The sequence below is a fragment of the Nomascus leucogenys genome, chromosome 14, assembly GCF_006542625.1.
Source record: "Nomascus leucogenys isolate Asia chromosome 14, Asia_NLE_v1, whole genome shotgun sequence".
Taxonomy (NCBI): domain Eukaryota; kingdom Metazoa; phylum Chordata; class Mammalia; order Primates; family Hylobatidae; genus Nomascus; species Nomascus leucogenys.
Genome location: NC_044394.1, coordinates 44,106,660 through 44,121,794, shown reverse-complemented (window position 1 = coordinate 44,121,794; position 15,135 = coordinate 44,106,660). Strand labels below are relative to the sequence as shown.

General features: G+C 59.3%; 1 protein-coding gene across 2 annotated transcripts in view; it reads right to left on the bottom strand.

Moving 5' to 3' along the window:
• KCNJ12 (potassium inwardly rectifying channel subfamily J member 12) overlaps nt 1-14,213 on the bottom strand; it is a 43,187-nt gene extending 28,974 nt beyond the window's left edge. Inside the window, exon 1 of one of the 2 annotated variants that reach the window (XM_003281285.4) lies at nt 13,688-14,213. The gene's annotated coding sequence lies outside the window, so the exon portion shown is untranslated. The remainder of the gene's footprint in view (nt 1-13,687) is intronic. The other variant, XM_030827863.1, reaches the window with a different exon arrangement.
• Nucleotides 14,214-15,135: the final 922 nt, after the last annotated feature.

The following is a 15,135-nucleotide window of genomic DNA, read 5'->3' as shown; positions in this document are numbered from 1 at the left end:
TTATGTGAATTTCACCTTCAAGAAAAAAAAAATTGAATTTCACCTCCAAGAAAAAAAAATTGGGAGGAGACACACAAAAGAGATTTGAAACCAACCTCGGCCTGACATATCCAAGCCCAACTCCTCCCAGCAGCTCAGAGCCACAACCAAACTCTGGACCAGGGAGCGGGAAGAAATGCTTATTGTTACAAGAAAGGAGGGAAGGAAAGAAAGAAAACCAGAAATGCTGCTGAAGCCTCCAGACCCTGCAATTGCTCCCCCTCCCCGTCCCCGTGCCCCTGCCCCTTGGTCAGGCTCTGTCCACCTCTGGCCACCGGCCCCGCTTCCCTTGGATGCCCACCCAGCTCCCGCCCTGACTCCACACAGGTCTGGGCCCCTTCTCCGGAAGCGAGTCCCTCTCCCATGGAGTCTATGGTCAGTGGTCCACTGGCACAGAAGCTCCATGGGGCAGGACTTTGTTTTGTGCCTTGGAGCGTCCTGGGGCCTGGGGGGCAGTGCCCGTCCTGGTGGGCCCTCCATCGCCACCTTTGAAAGGATTCACTCCCAACTAGGGTGTAGTGCAGGGTCCAGTGGAGGGAGGGAGCCTCGAGACAGCGATAGCCTTGGGTGGGCAAGAGGGGTGGGCCCTGTGGGTGAGGGGTGACAGGCCATCATGGGGAAGGGAGGTGTGAGGGGCACGAGTTGAAATTCTCTTCGATGTTCTCAGTGAAAGAGGTGGTTACCCTGCTGGTGGGGAGTCAGGGACCCCTGAGGGAAAAAGCCAGGCACGGGCAGGAGTGGGGGCCTGGGGGCTGGGCCCGAGAAAGAGAGAGTGGGTTCTGGAATGAGGCAGGAGGAGGAGGGTCCGGGACCAGCACCCCAGCTCAGAAGCAGGACGTGCAGTGAGAGGCAGGGCAAGGCTGATGGGCAGCCCTGAGCAGCAAGGCCACAGCTGGACTCGGGGTTCATGCCCTTTAAGTCTTGCTCCCTGCATGTCACAGGGAGGGCTAGGAAGCAGGTGGCTGGGGACCTCCCTGCCTAGGGCCCAGGGATGGTTTTGAAAGGCTCTGTAAGGGCTCTCCTGAGCTGAACACTGGTGCTGGGGGACACAGGTGCCACAGCAGCCCCCAACCCCCACGTGGGGTCAGGATCCAGGGCCTCTTCCCCAGGAAACCGTCCCTGTCCCACCGCACCCCACCCTCTGCAGAGACCTCCACTCAGCCATGGGGCTCTGAGGGCACAGCTGCTTCCCCCTCAGGACTGGGGATCCCCAAAGTTAAGTGAATGAGTGAGTGGGTAAGTAAGTCATCGACTTACTCCCCAAGCAGCGAAGCTGCCACCACCACAACCTGCGGCATCACACAGGGCCCAAAGATCCGTGGGAGGACTGAGCTCAGCCAGGGGGCCGGGGCTCCAGGACGTGGTGCACATGGAGAGAGGCCATTTCACCTCTAGGGAACGGGTGAAGGGGCAGGCCTCACCCTGAGAGCAGGGTCTCTCCCTGCCCGTGCCCCCAGCACACGGCAGTGCTCAGGCAATGGCTTGTCCTCTTAGCTTGGTCTAGAGTCAAGAAAGAGATGCCTGGACCAGCCATGCTCTGTGGCTGAGGTCACAGTGGGAGGCAAGGCTCTGGGCAGTCCCTCCCCTTCTCCCGGCCTCTGTTTCTCCATCTGTGAATGGCAGGACTCAGACCCCGTCATCTGGAATTCTGAAACAGCCTAACGCCTGGCCGGGCAAGCTCCCCACACAACTGCAGTTTCAATGGGGTAAATTTGGCTCCATTCCTCACAGTAGGGAAATGAGGTTCAGAGAGGTGATGCAGCTTACCTCAAGTCACACAGCAGATGGCGGTGGGAGAGCAGCCCGTGTCAATCAGGCCCCAAGTTCATGCCCAGCGCTGCCATTCCAAGCCAGAGACATCTCAGTGGCAAGACACCTCCTGGATCCCAGGCCCAGGATGTCTCTACCTTCCCTCATGAGGGAGCCCAGCGGGGCCTTCTTCAGAGAACCGAGGCTTCCCGATTGGGGTTCAAATCTGGCTTGGCCACCACCTCCCCCAGTGGCCCCATCTCTCAAGCCCCACTCCTTGCCTGGCTGGGACATTTTGGGAATTAAGTGAGATAATGTTCGGGAAAGCACTGAACACAGCGCCTGGCACCAGGCGCCGCTGGGTAAGCAGTCATTTTCATTATTGTTTCTGGGTGCCAAGCCTCAGCACGACGTCGCACTGCTTCCTGAGAAATAAAGGCACCTGGTGACACCACAGGCTGCTGGATTCACCACCGGGCCATTCGTATTGCTGGTGATCCCAAATTTCCTGGCGGCAGTTGGGAGCCACAGGAGGGGGCCAAGGACACCCAGGTTCCCTTGGCCAAGGGGCATTACAGCAATCCCACCTACACCCACCTCCAGAGGGACTAGGGTGTGGCAAGGGGGTCACAGGTGTGAGCCCAGCCCCTCCCTCCAGGCAGTGAGGAGCCCCACTCTCGGGCTCCATGCGCAGGCAAGAACGCTGGCACGGGATGGGGTATGGCAGGTCCTCCCGACGCCCCGCTCAGGCATCTGAAGTGAGGCCGCTGCTCCCCATCCCTGGGTGAGCCATAGAGACCCAGGAGGATGAGAGAGGGCTGGCATGTGGCCAGGGCATCCCACCCACTCCCTGAGGGCTTCTCCGCCAGGAAGGATAAGGTCAGGAAAACACCCTCCCTGCAGGAGCTGGCAGCTGCCAGAAATGGAACTACAACAAGAGGTTTTAACTTGAAAAGCCACTACACCTCTAAAACAAAGGAGATGCCAAGCAGAATGATGGCAGCAGGGGTGCCATCTTCACGGCCAGAACTGGTGGCCTCAGTAGTGGGGGAGGAGTGGAAGGTAGGGACCCAGTGCACACAGACTCTGCCAAGGGGGCTACCAACCAGCACGACCCTCGGGGGGCACAGCGGTGACACCTCAAAACCACAAAGGCACAGCCCCTCAAGTGAACAGGCCATTTCCAGAACTTTCTCTTGGACAGCTGGGGCAGGAGGACCTCTGTGTCCAGGTATTACAGCAGCATTGTATCACTGACAGCTGAGGGTTAGAGGGAAACCTAAAAGTGAGCGCATCAGTGAGGCCGGTTAACTAAACAGAAATCCAGCCTCCTGCGGGAAATACCAACTAGATGTTCACACCAGATGCTGACAGATATAATAATAAAAGGTGTCACATCTCCCACACCCTCCGACAGGGGAAGGACCATTCATAGCTCCACTTCCCAGATGAGGAAACTGAGACACAGGGCAGCTGGGAAACCCGCCCAAGGATGCACTGCTGGTAGCTGATGCCAAAACACCTCACCCCGGCGGTCGATGTCTCCAAAGCACAGTTCTAAAAAAGAGCATGTTTCTTTTTTTTTTTTTTTTTTTTTTGAGGCGGAGTCTCGCTGTGTCGCCAGGCTGGAGTGCTGTGACGTGATCTCGGCTCACTGCAAGCTCCACCTCCCAGGTTCACGCCATTCCGCCATTCTCCTGCTTCAGCCTCCCGAGCAGCTGGAACTACAGGCACCTGCCACCACGCCCGGCTAATTTTTTGTATTTTCAGTAGAGACGGGGTTTCACCGTGTTAGCCAGGATGGTCTCGATCTCCTGACCTCATGATCTGCCCACCTCGGCCTCCCAAAGTGAAGAGCATGTTTCTTAAAAGAGAAAAAGGATGCAGGGTGGCATATCTGGGTTGGCCATGAGTAGTGGCTGAATGGTGCCCTCCCCAAAGAGATGTCCACACAGAACCTGTGAATATGACTTTATTCAGATGAAAAGAGCCTTTGCAAATATAGAGTTTGGATATGAGACCATCCTGTATTAGGGTGGGCCCTAAATCCAATGACAAGCATCCTTAGAAGTAGAGGTCCTGGCGCAGTGGCTCACACCTGTAATCCTAGCACTTTGGGAGGCCAAGGCAGATGAATCACAAGGTCAAGAGATCGAGACTATCCTGGCCAACATGGTGAAACCCCATCTCTACTAAAAATATAAAATTTAGCTGGGCGTGGTGGCGCACACCTGTAGTCCTAGCTACTCAGGAGACTGAGGCAGGAGAATCTCTTGAACCTGGCAGGTGGAGGTTGCAGTGAGCCGAGATCATGCCACTGCACTCCAGCCTGGCGACAGAGCGAGACTCCATATCAAAAAAATATATAGTTAAAAAAAGATAAATAAAATAAAAGTAAAAATGTGCCAGGCATAGTGGTACACATCTGCAGTCCCAGCTACTTGGGAGACTAAGGCAGGAGGATCACTTGAGCCTGCGAGTTCCAGGTTGCAGTGAGCCATGGTTGACAGAGTGAGACTGTCTCAAAACAGAAAGGGTGAGAGAGAGGAGAGGGAGAGGCAGCACAGGGAGAGGAGACCACGTGAAGACAAGAGGCAGAGACTGGAGTGATGCCCACAAGCCGAGGAATGCCAGGACTGCCAGGAGCCCCCAGAAGCTGGGGGAGAGCCCCCGAATGGCTTCTCCCTCAGAGGCTCCGCGAGGAACCAGCCCCGCAGGCACCGGTTTCAGAAGTCTGGCCTCCAGAATGGATGCTGCATTTGTACTGTTTTAGGCCACCCAGTCTGTTATGGTGGCAGCAGCAGGAAACCGACACAGGGTCTCACTGGCTTGCCACCCTCTGATCCCTGCCTCTGCTTTCTTTACTGGACCTGGTTGGTGGTGCTGCCAGACTCCTGCCCCAGTGCTCCTTCCACACCCCAGATGCAATGGTAGGCGTGTGGGTTTGCCCAACCCACTTTCTCTAGTGTTCCCATTTCACAGGGGAGGACACTGAGGCTCCCAGGGCTCCTGCTCCCCACGCACTGTCCTCCCAGTCTCCTATTACCTGCCTTTGATCTGGGGCATCCCCACCCAGCGGCAGCTGGTCCTAAGGCCACCAAGAGCCTGGTCATGAGCCCTGGTGCTGCAGAGTCAGGGCATCTGCGTGGGATGGAGGCCAGGACCCAGGGGTGGCCTGGAGGCTGTGCTGGCAGGGCCCAGGCCAGCCTCCACCCCGCAGAGGAGAAGAGGAGGGCAGCAGGGTCTCCTCTGTTACACAACCCCCAGGGAGGGCCTGGGCCACTCCACGGCTACCTCCTGGGGCACTGCCTCCAGTGGTCTTCAAGGTTCCCAGGGCCTGGGGAGGGACCTGGCTGCTCCGGCTGGGCAGGTGCTGCTGACAGCTTGCAGCCCAGCAGGCTGAGATGATGGCAGGGCTGAGCCTCCGGCCACACAGCAGAGTAGGGATCAAGGAGGCCAGGAAGCTGCCCTGTCTTGCCTGCAGTGCCCAAGCCCAGAGGGGAGGAGAGAACAGATGCCCAGACACGAGAGTGGACTGCCTCCCCATTTCACAAACACGGAAACTGAGGCCCGTAAAAGAAGGGCACCAGGTATATCTGATCCCCACAGACACTGAGACAGATACTGAGAGTGACCACAGACTGGTCACTCTCCCAATCAGTGTAGCAGATCCTTTCTAATAAGGGGCCCTGGTGGAGGAAGGTGGGACCACCCTGATGCATCTCAGGCCAGGTTCAAAGGAATGACAAGGAGAGGACAGGCACAGAGATGGGGAAGCTTGGAGACAGGTCAAAGTGACATTCCTGGGTCGGACGCGTGGCTCACGCCTGTAATCCCAGCACTTTGGGAGGCCGAGGCGGGCAGATCATAAGGTCAGGAGATCAAAACCATCCTGGCTAACATGGTGAAACCCCTGTCTCTACTAAAAATACAAAAAAAATTAGCCGGGCGTGGTGGTGGGCGCCTGTAGTCCCAGCTACTCAGGAGGCTGAGGCAGGAGAATGGTGTGAACCCGGGAGGCGGAGCTTGCAGTGAGCCGAGATCCCGCCACTGCACTCCAGCCTGGGCGACAGAGCGAGACTCCGTCTCAAAACAAAAAAAAACAAACAAAACAAACAAACAAAGCGACATTACCCACACAGAGGCCTGCCCCAGCCTGAAGACAGTGAAGGAACAAGTGATCCTGTTTCTAGGAGGTCAGGGCTAAAGGAAGACGGACCCCAGCGGGAGCAGCAGTGAGCGCCTCCCCTTCGAGCTCCAGGGTGTCTACTCTGCCCTGAGTGGGAGCCAGGTTCACTCAGAGGTCCCAAAGCCCCAGGGGGCTTGACTGCAGCAGGGGCTGGGCTGCGACTCCCAAGCCCCCCAGACCCTCTGAGCTCTGGGGAATGGAGGCAGGGGATCTGGATTCTCCCAACTCCCAGAGGGATCTGAGGAAGGAGGCACCCAGGTGAGGACTCAGTACCTCTCCTGGTACTTAAACCAAATCCTGCAATCCAGGATCTCTGTCTCAACGCAGCTAAAATGACAACGAAAAGAACCCATGACTCACAGACTTCGGTGGCTCTGTGTATCCAGACGCCACAAAGATCCTACAGTCCCAAGACTCAGCCCTCAATCCATGTCCAGGACAACAGGATGAGACCCCTGAGTCCAATGGGCACAGGCACCACACAGCAGCGCGCATGGTGCAGGGGACACCATGACATGTATGCAATGGTCGCACATGAATAAAAAAAAAAGGCAACTTAGATATTAGCAGTTTCTATGCCTCCATTTACATATTCACGTCTGCATAAGCACTGAGAAACCCAGAAGCCTCTCTAATGATGGTCACCGCAAGGACATGAAATTTTGGGGGTGGGGGAGGCAGGGGGTGAGGAGGAGAAATTCACTTTTCTGCTTACAACTGTTTATCACTTTACTGTGAGCACATAACACTCTTATAATTAAAAACTGTTATATTCAACAAAATATGACAATGTCTGTGATGGCTCATGTTTCTTGTCTATTTCATCCTGCCCCACCCACTGAGATGTCAGCCCCCCAGGGCAGGGGTCTTGTGCAGGCCACATCCCCAGCCACCTGCTGAGCTCAGGAATGAGGCCAAAATCCTGCATCCTCAAAGCTTACCATGCAAATACCTGACCTCTAGGACCTCTAGGATTCTCTGGGAAGGGAAGGGAGGGGATGGAAAGAAAGGGACACCCAGGGGACAGGCTGGGGGTGGCTTGTGATTCAGGATCCCCAGGGCCAAACAGGTGGCTGTGACCCCTGAGTTTGCCCCTCCCAGGCCCTATTTCCACAAGACCCAAGACTGTCGGGAGCCCCACTTTTGAGCATCCCCAACCTGCCCCAGATCCCAGCACCCCTGGAAGCCCCAGGTCTCCATCTGCCTCTACCCTCCCTGTGATCATGCCAGGACCCACCCCCTCTGGCCAAGCCAAGCTCCCCTGGGCCCTCCCTGGCCTCGGTGCCCCCCAGGCCTGAATGGAAGCCTGGCTTGGCCTGGAACCAGGAGCCCCGAGGCAGAGGGTCGGGGCGGGGTGGCTCGGCTGCTGCCACACAGAATGCCAGCTGCTGGCAGCGATTTATTTTTGCTTTAAGTGCTGGAGAATTGCGGGCCTGGAGCCGCCAGCTCGGGCCCGGCTGCAGCTGGAGCAAGCAGGGCGGGCAGGGGCAAGGGCACACCTCCGGCCACCGGGCCACTCCATCCCCCTTGACCTCTCCTGCCCTCGGCCTTTCAGCCTCTCTATCACACACATCTCAGTCTCCACATGCTCCCTTCTCCCCGGCCCCTCCCCTGCCAAGTCCCCAAACAGCTGCCTGGAAGCTTCAGGGACAGAGGGTCTGTGGCCTCAAGGCTGCGCCCCAGCCTTCCTCTGGGAACTGTGTGACCTCAGGCTGTGGGGACCCTCTCCGGCCTCAGGCTGCCCACTCCCATGGTGGAGGTGTCATGTCGCACCCTCCTGTACACCCTTGGGGTGGAGGCAGGGAGGGCTTCGAAGTATCCCTGCTGCCAGTCCTCATGTTACCTGGTGTCCTTTTCTGCCCCCACTCCCCAGGTGAGCCTCAGGAGACAATCCCCCATCCTGGCACACCTGGCCACACACCTGGCCAACCGGGCACACCTGGCTGAGGCCCAGGACCAGAACCTATCTGCTCCCCACAAAAGGGGCCACCAGCCCTGTCTTTTCTGAGGCAACATGGACATCCAGGGAAGGAGGGACAAGCTGTGCTCAGGCAAGCAGAAAGCATTCCAGTCTCTATAGTTGCAGAGGTGATCATTGCTGGCCACTAAAGCCGCTAGAGTTGATCATTGCAAATCGTAAACATTTTTAAACATTTTAAAACGTGGGTGTCATGTTCCAAAAAAAAGACTGGAAAGGAGAGGTGAAATGCATTGACGTGAAACTCAATGACCGTTGGGAGTCTGGAATGCTTAACTGGGCAAGAAACAGAGACACTGTCCCCTCCCTGCCAGCCCCATCCCCTCAGCCGCCCTCCAAACATGTATGCTGAAGGCGGGAAAAAGGATTCAGCCATCAGCTGAGATATGAGAGGCCCCACGCCCCAGGCCTCAGTTTGCTGGGATCTGCAATGGGAACGGCTTGTGATCCTCGGAAGGAATCGGATGGGGACATCCTGAGCTGAAGCAGGCCAAGTGCTAGGGGACACAGCAGGGCTTGGAGCTTGAAGCAGTGAGGGTACAGATATAAAGCACTCCACCCAGAGCAGGGGCCTGAAGGAAGCCCCAACTCTCTCCCACTCAGCCAGACAGACAGATGGCAGGCCAAAGGCTCAGAGAAAAGGTCAGAATCCAGCTCTGTCCACCGACAAGCACCACAGTTCTTGGACAGTGACCTCTCTGAGGCTCAGTTTTCTCATCTGCAGAATGGGCTGACAATGCTGGCTACCATTGCTACCAAGCACTCACTGCATGTCACGCACCAGGCATGGCTGAAGCAGCCCATTCACTCTCTGTGTTTACTGGGCGCCTGCCATCTCCTGCCTACCGCTTAGGCACTGGGGACACAGCTGTGGTAGAATAGGTCCAAAAAGAGGAGATCCTATTCCAAGGGAAAGAGGGACAGTAAACAAGATCAGCAAATAAAATATATTGTGGCAGATAGCATTAAGTTCTACAGAGAAAAATAAAGCTGAAAAAGGAACATGGGGGAAAGGGAGGCTGCAGTGTCCCAAAGGGGAATCAGGGGAGGTCTTGGAGAGAGGGTGGCATCTGGGCAAGACATGAACGCGGTGAGGGAGGGGCGGTGCAGAGATCTGGGGAAGAACACTCCAGGCACAGACAGCAGCACGTGCAAAGGCCCTGAGGTAGGAGTGGGCCTGATCTGTTGGAAGCACAGCAAGGCAAGCAGGAGGGTGGCCCCGGGGAGGAAGCAAGAGTCCTGGAAGTGAGGCCAGACTGTGCAGGGCCCTGAGGGTCCCAGGGAGGAGTGTGGTGGGAATCGACAGAGGGCCCTGACACCCAGAGTGCACCAGGCACATAGTAAGTGCTCAAGGAACAATGGCCCAGAGTGGCTCTGGTAGAAGCCTCCACTCCATAAGCTTTATTGTTTGTTCCCTGGTCCCTCTCCAAGCCTGAGTCCTTCAAAGAGGCCTGGGCTGCAGGTGAGGGCAGGAGAGGTAGGCTTTGGCTGCCCAAGCAGGAGGGAGGGCTCAGTCCAGGTGGGTGGGGGGAATCAGGCAGGATCCAGAAGGCTGTGCTCACCAACCCTAGGACAGCATTAATGCACAGCCAAGGCGGAACTGCTCCCTGGGGCAGCTGAGAAAGGGGTTCCCACTCCTATCTGGCCAAGCAAATGGAACCAATGATGTATGGCTGAAGGCTAATTAGAGGGCTGGGCAGGGGTCCCCAAGGTCTCCACAGCCTCATGCTGCCACTTCAGCAGCCAGGCAGGAAGGGGTGAGCTATGGAGCACCAGTGGTGGTGACTGGGGTTGGGGGACACTGAGGACGCACCAGGAAACAGGAGGCCTGCATCGGGGCCCACTGCCATCTGGGACCCACTGCTGCAGCAAATCGCTGCCCTGCCCTGGGCCTGCTTCCCCACATGTCCAAGGGAAGGTTGGATGGGGAAATGACGAGTTCCCCAGGCTCTGGCTCCACAAACGCTCACACCCCCTTCTTCCCAGATCCCCCTCTCCACATGCCCATTTCTACTGAGACCAGCCCCTCCCCACCCCCAACTCCCAGAGGCACACTCCAAGTCTCACATTCCTACTGCCCCATCCTGGGCACTCTCCGGAGCCAGTCCCACTTCACAGATGATGAACTGAGGCCAAGAAGAGTGACCCCATCTTGGTTGCAACACCTGCCTCTCTTGCCCCCCCTAGTCTGTCCAACAGTCTCCTCTGAGACAGTGAGATCCCTGAGGGCAGGGGCTGGGTCTCCCCGTATGCAATGCCCATTGATTAAGCACTTCTGTATGCCTACCCAGCACAGGGGCCACAGCTAGGCAACAGGGCCTGGGGTCTCCAGCCCCAGAACTCAGCCCCCACAGCTCTCACCAGCACAGCAAGGCCTCTGTGTCTGGAAGAAGCAGTCCAGACATGGAATCATCGAGCATTTACTGAGCACCTACTCTGTGCCAGGGCTTCACTAGGTCCTAGGAATACAGCTCCCGGGAGCTGGGATGGCATGCAGGCCCCAGGCCCTGTGTGGGACCTGCCTGGTGGCAAGACAGGGAGAAAGCTAGCCTGGCAGTCAAATGCCCCTGAGGGGCATGTCTGTGGAATGGGGGAAGGTGCAGTCCTGTCCCTGGGAAAGCACCAGGGCTCTGGGTCTGAGCCCCACAGGCTGGTGCCTCCAGTGCCTCCCTGGGCCTCCAATCCCTGTCTCCACAATAGAGCTAATGCCACCCTCTGCACTGGCAGGCCATTAGGAAATTAAGTCAGCTGACCCAGGGCTGGGTCCTTGGCCAGTGCCCAGCGGGGGCTCTGGTCCTGCCCCGAGCCCAGCACCTCAGAAAACCCACCTGCCTCTGCCAGGCCCCACCCACCCCCAACCCTATGGTGCCTCTGAAGCTCTGGCCAACCTGCACACGGCCCAGTTTCAGGCCAGCTCTCTTTCATCTTCAGCCTTTCCCTGCTGCCGTGTCCCCATCACGCTGCCAGTTCCCGGCACAGCCATCCCATGGGGCTGAGCCCCCACCCACCGCACCTTCCATGTGGCCAGCCAAGCCTCCACCCCTCCTGCTGCCCGCGAGCTGCCCCCTCCCTGACTCTCCTCCATGCTAGCCTGTGGCAGGGCTCCAAGGGCAGGCCCAGGGGACGGGCAGGTGTACCCATGTGTCGCTCACAGTAAAGCCCTGGCCAGGGCCCAGCCACAGGCACCAGTTGCACCTGTTGGAGGAAGGGCCCAGCCCAGAGCTGGGCCTGGGAGCAGGGGGGGTGAGGGTGGCCACCGGGTGGGCACCGTGTGTACCAGTAGCCTTCTGCCTGGGGACCTGGCGAGGGCCACAGAGGTTGATGACAGTAATGATGCAGTCACTTCCGCCCCAGCGGTATGCCAAGGCCTCCGGGTGCCACGCTTGGTACTGCCAACTGTGGCCCAGGGTACCGGAGGCCTGGCTAGGCAGAGAAAACTGCCCATAGGCGGAATCGGCCCCAGTGCTGCAGAGCTGCAGGTGCTGCTGCTGCTGCTGTTACTCCTGTTATCACTGCTGTCATTATTATTTTGCTGTTGCAGGGCCACTCAGTGTTACCTTGTCCTGCTTCAAGGAGACCCAGGGATGGGGACACCATGGCCCTGGGGCAGGAAGGCTGGTGGGGTAAGCCCCTGGCCTGGAAAGAGCTAGGTGAAGGCATCTGTCCAAACCCAACCCACTGCGTGGCTTTAGGCAATACCCCTCCACCACTTCCCAGGCACCTCTTCCTTCCAGCACAGTTGAGGCACATTCCTGGAGGGGTCCCTTCCGGAGCAGCCTGGAAACCTTATGGGGGTTTGACGGGGTAGCTGCAGGGGGAGTGTCCAGAGATGGACTGACAGCTCAGGTCCTGCCTCTCCCAGAGAAGGCTCCACCCCTCCAGTGCTGGGGATGAGAGGTGTCAGCTATGCCTTCCCCTGGGAGGGGAAAAAGGAGGTGATAGAGGACTTGGAGCCCCTACCTGCCAGCTCTGGGTCAACAGCCAGCATTTACAGACTGCCTACTATATGCCTACAGCGGCCCTCCAGTGGAGAAGAGGGGTGTCCCTGTGGCCCAGCACGCTGGAGCCACTCTCCTTGTCCCCAGGGTGCTCGAGTGAGTGCCCTCTGCCCTCACTCCCTGCTCTCTCTCAGGGGGCTTGGCCCCACCAAATGGTAGGCCCCCAGGGTCCCCCTCCTAGAGCTGCCAACCTCGGGTTCCCTGTCTGGCTGGAGGTGCCACCAGAGAACTGAGGAGCAGACTTCGCTGAGAAATCTTTTGTGGGGGGGGGTCCCAGCAGACACTGAGGGGCTCTTCTCAGAATACAGAAGGGAGTACCCCTCAAAAAGAGCGCAAGCCTCCGGTGGCGCCCAGGGCTGAGATGGACCTCCCCTCCCTGACCCTCGCCCGCCACAGGGCGGCGGTCCAGGGCGGAGCTGCGCGAGGAGGGGCCACGGAGGTGCAGCGCAGCGCGAGGGAGACTGGGGTCCAGCCGCGCGGCCAGGGACCGGCCCTCCTCTGGCATCTCAGAGGCGGCGAAGGCTAGGCCCAAGGCTAACGCTTTCCGGGTTCGCACCTTCCAAAGGCGGCTGCCGATTTCAGCGGCGTGTGGGCGCCTCGGCGCTCTCGGAGACGGAGCCTGTGAACCTGGGTTTGGGGGCGCAGCTGTGGGGGCCAGGAGGTCCCCAGCGCTTTATTGCAGGGCTCGAACCTGGGTATAGAGGAGCAAAAAAGAAACTAGAAATGGCCACAGGCAGCGCGGCACTCTAAGATGGGAACGCCCCCTGGGAAATGGGGAGGGGTAAGTCCCAGGTGCCGGCGAGTCCAGGCTGTGAGGAGGCAGGAAAACCTTCCAGAACAAGACCGTCCCCAAAGAAGCACTTTGACCCCCATTCCGATCACAGGTTTTAAAATATTCACATGACATGGGCACGCTGGATCAAAACCGAGGCACAGACACTCGCTTGGGCCTCAACTCCCATCTGAACCCCCCAAGGAGCGCCCCACCCCAGCTGTCTCTGCCCAAGAGCCCCTGATTCCCGCCCCGCTCCCCCAGGGCATCCGGAGAGGCCGTGCGAGCGCAGGGTGGACCCTGGCCCTGAAACCCTGGGAGCTTCTCAGCCAGCGGCCATCCCCTCGGAGATCAAGGCCGACTTCTAAAAGCAAAAGGGAGCCTCTGGACTTGGCTGACTTGCTGGCATGGAATCATTTCCAGAATATTTTTACTCCATTACAGCACGGGAGGTGAGAAAGAGACACGACTCCAAGAACCCGCAGGTCTCTGACGGGAGGCATTCGCGGGGCGGCTCATATAGCCCGGGCGCCCACCTCCGAACCCCACCTCGATCGCGGGGTCTCCGGGAAGGTCACGCGTAGGACCCGTGCCGCGCGCCAGAGTGCTTCCGCACGCTCCCTCCCGAGCCCCCTCTTGCAAATCAGCCAGAGGGGGGCCGAGGGCTCCTCAAAGTTTCCCGGAGCGCCCCCCAGGACGAAGGTTAGCCAGGAGCAAAGTTCCTTGTGGTGGTAGCCGGAGACATGGCAGGAAAAGAAAAGCTCGCAGTCAGCATTTCCTCCGATGTCTCACCAAGGGAGGAAAAAAAATAAAACGAGAGGAAGAAAACACCCTCCCGCTCCACCTTCCCTGTTGCTGCACAACCTCGTGCTCGCTCCGGGCCGGGCTAGTGGCGAGGGGCAGCCTGCGGGGAACTGGGGCCGGGCCCGGGAGGGACCATGCGCCCGCGGCCGCGCACTTACCTCGGTCAGTGGCCCGGGCGCGGCGCACTCGGCGTCCTCCCAGCTCCGGGCGGCCGTTCCTGGCCCCGGCAGCTGCCGCGCTGGCTGCATCGCTGCCGCTGCCGCCACCGCCTCAGGGCAGCTCCCGGGGGCGCTCCATGCCGAGGGGCGCGTCTCTCCGCAAAGCGGATCGCCCTGGTCCAGCCACGGGTCGGGGGCGCGCGCCTGGACGGCGCCCCCGGCCGTTGGGCGCTCGCTTGGGCCGGGGCGGCTGGCGTCGGTCCCTCGGTCCGGCTGTGAGCACGGCCGGCCCACCCCCTCCCCCGCCGGCTGTTATCTGATCTCGGGCAGGGCCCGGCGCGCTCCCCTATGCCCGGGCGCCCCGCACCTCCTCGCAGTCTCTGACCGCGCCAGTCCCCATCCCCCGGCTACTGTTCCCAGGGAGGCGGCAGCAGTGGCGGCGTGGCCCAGAGAAGACGGGGAGCGAGCAATGGAGGGCGAGGAGGCGGCGGGAGGCAGAGGCTCGGCGCGCACCCAGCTCCGCGCCTCGCTTCACCGGAGCTCAGCTAGGCAACTCCTCTAACTCTCCGCGGAGAGCACGCCCGCCCCGCGCCGCGCCGCGCCGCCGCTGCACCCGCCTACCGCGGCTCCGGCCTGGCCCCGAGCCCCTCCTAGTCCCGGGCCGCCCCCTACACACACACCGCCAGCCACTTGCGCACTGGGACGCGCGCGCGCACACACACACATACACACACACACACACACAGAGGCACGTCTTCCCGGGGACATGCGCGCACACACACATACACACACATGCAGGCACGTCCTCCGGGGGACACGCGCGCACGCACAGGTGCAAGGCGAGCACACACACAGGCATAAACATACAGGATACATGCCCCCACATGCATGATGTTCGCAGGTGCACATGTGCACACTCGCTCATATGTGCACATGAAGGATGGCATCTGCACGTGTGCATACGCACACACAGCTCTAAGCTTGTGCATTCCCACAGAGCCCTTTCCCCCTGCACACCAGGCACGCACCCTCTACACACCATCCCACCCTAATAGCATTTTTCTCCTCTCCATCTTGAGCTGTTTGGCTTCTCCCATCTCCTGCCTTCTCTGTGCTCCTCCCCGGACCTCTCTCTGCCGACTGGATCCCCATGTGACCCCCTTCTCTTTCGAGCCCCTGTCTCTGGAGGCTCAGGCTTTCTTCCCAACCTGTCCCCAGATGCCCTGCCCTCCCAGCCTTCTGAGGCCTATTGTCCGGGCCTCATATCTCTGAGCCTCCCGCAGGGGCCAAGCCTTTCATCCTGGCAGACAGACCTGCTCGCCTGGACACTGACCCAGGGAAACCCCATTTTGTCACCAGTCTGACCCCCAGCTAGACCCTAGGGCCTCAGAATTGGGCCGAGGAGGCCAGTCTGTGCCCAGAGCATGAGCCTCAAAGGGCTTCTTGGC